Genomic DNA, 2569 nt, shown 5'->3' with positions numbered 1-2569 from the left:
GCATGATTTGAGTTGCAGGGGAGATTAGAGTTCCTTTGACTAATGACTCATCCTCCATTGTCACCTACAAGTCAGAGGGGACCATTTTTCTGCAAATTAGTCGATGTTTTCAAGGACGATATGGAATGAATCAGTGTTCAGGTGTTTGAGGCTAGAGAGAATCTACTTTCCTGGCTTAGACTAAAAACATTTTTATGTATTTAAAATATTTTGCATTTAACTTTTAAAATTATAGGTGGCTTTCCATGTCACCATAAATCCCTGATAACTTTCCATCCTTGCCCAATTATATGTGCACGGAGATACACATATATGCTTCAACCATGTGGAGCTTACGTGGAGACTTCCACAAGTTTGTGGAAAATGGAATTAAAGAAGTTTTTTTTTTGATGCATAGTTTTTTTCATAACGAGCATTTAACATTAACTTTTTGAAGACTTCTTGTATAGGTTCTATTTTTTGAATAATACTGTTAATTTCACCAAAATCAAACTTCTTTGATCACTATTTCTCCTTTAAGTTGTAGATTGGCTTCTTATTGCTGTGATTTTTAAGCTCTATTTACATGTATTAAGTAAAATGGTCTTTCAAGTTTTAAAAGTAGCTTTGATATTTCATTTCATATCCTTTATACAGAAAAGGATAAATGATTGGGTGAAATTTACCAAAAATTTCAAAAGTCTTCATTATAGGTACTTTCACACTCAATTGAAGTGAATTATGTTTAAAAAATAGCTGATGTAATTAAATACTGAGATGGAAAAATGTCAAGCAGCTTTTGACAAAAGGCATATTTCCATGACATTAAAGTTGATACAAATAACTTTCAGGTCCAAATATATATTACGGTTCAAGTGTTTTCCAGAAAACACTCATATTTTCTGATTTAACTGAGGAATTACAGAAGTCTCTCTCTTCGAGCTTGTTGCACTCAGCCGATAAATGCTATTACCTCCAGAAGCATGCTCAGTGACCCTAGCATCACATGGCTGGGTTATAGGATACGAAACTGTTTTCTCTGGCCACTAGTTCTTAACTTTTTTAACCCAGTGCATATCGCACTCACTTCAAAATATTTGTTAACTTTTAACAGGAAGTGTTCTGTAAGACCTAGGCAAGTTGTGACTTGCTTGGTAGATCTTACCTGATGTCTCTAAAAGGATCAGTGGGATATAGGAGGATGGAAACAAGAGTTTCTGTGTCTGGATTTATAATGGTTTTTGTATTATTTTGGTTTGTTTTAATTTGTTGGGGGGGCACATGTACTTGCCAGAGAGACAGAAAGGGAGAAAGAGAAAAAGTACCTCCCATGGGGGTTGGCCGCGTAGCAATCCCTTCACCTCTATTTCTCCTTTGGGGATTTTGGCCAGGAAAGCACATGCACCTGGTGTGTTTTTCATGCTACTAAGTCAGGAATTCAAACGGTCTAGTCAGTCGTGGGATCTAGAAAACATTTAATCACTGGCAGGCCCTGCGTTGATAGTGTTTATGTGCCCTGGAGAATTGCGTTCCATGGTTCATCTAAGAATACGTTCTCTGTTTTTCCTTGTAGGATTACTACTTGAACATAGATCTCCTTCAGGAAATAGAGATGCAAAGAAACAAGTGGTAGTAAAAAAACAAGTGGTAGTAAAAATTCAAGAATTTAAAAATAGGGTTTTGATTCTCATACAATAAAATGAATGTGTGCCTATAAGTAAAATTATTGATACTAATATCAGAAATCTAATCTTTATAAGGGTAAAGATGTTTATATACTTTTGCTGTCTTTATTTATTTGTTTTGTTATCCTGAACTCTTTTTTTTTTTTTTTTGGGAGAGGGTTTATTTTATTTATTTAATTTGTTTTTTGTGATAGGGCGCATGCGCTCACCAGATAGAAAGCGAGAAGTGAAAGAAAAAGAATTGTAGGACCAGCAGATGGTGTGGTGGCTAAGGACAATCCTACATGACCAACCATGGTTCGAGTCCTGGTCTTGGTTGTTTTATTTCTCACTTTCTCTCCCTCTCTCCCTTTCTCTCTCTCTCTCTCTCTCTCTCTGGTGAGCACATACAGCATCTGGCAACATTTTTTTTAAATGAAAGTAAAATGTATGTTAATTTGATGTTAATAATTTTGAAATCCATACACAGATTTTTTCATAATTTGTACTTTCCATATGCTTCTTGAAGACCCCCTCATAACTTAAAGTACAGTGATAGAGTGCATAAAAAGGCGTTTTGAATTTTTACAAGAAATGTTCAAGGAAATATTAAAAGGCTATTGTATAAATTTATCTTTAAAAATACATTAAAAACTAAATTTATTAGTTACAAATTTACATTTAAAAATAAGTTACTTTAAAAATAATTAACTTTAGCTATACTAAAATGTATATTTTGTAATAATTCACCAGAAATTTATACCAGCATTTTTTTTTCTTTTTTGAGAGGATTTTGCTATAGGGCGCGTGTGCTTGCCAGAAAGACAGAGAGAGAAAGAGAGACAGAAAGCAAGAAATCACCTGCTGGGGGGATGGCCACACCGCAATCCCTTCTCCTCCATTCTCCTCTTGGGATCTTGGGCACG

The sequence above is a fragment of the Tupaia chinensis genome, unplaced genomic scaffold, assembly GCF_000334495.1.
Source record: "Tupaia chinensis unplaced genomic scaffold, TupChi_1.0 Scaffold000402_1, whole genome shotgun sequence".
NCBI lineage: Eukaryota > Metazoa > Chordata > Mammalia > Scandentia > Tupaiidae > Tupaia > Tupaia belangeri.
Note: the sequence above shows the minus strand (reverse complement) of the source record.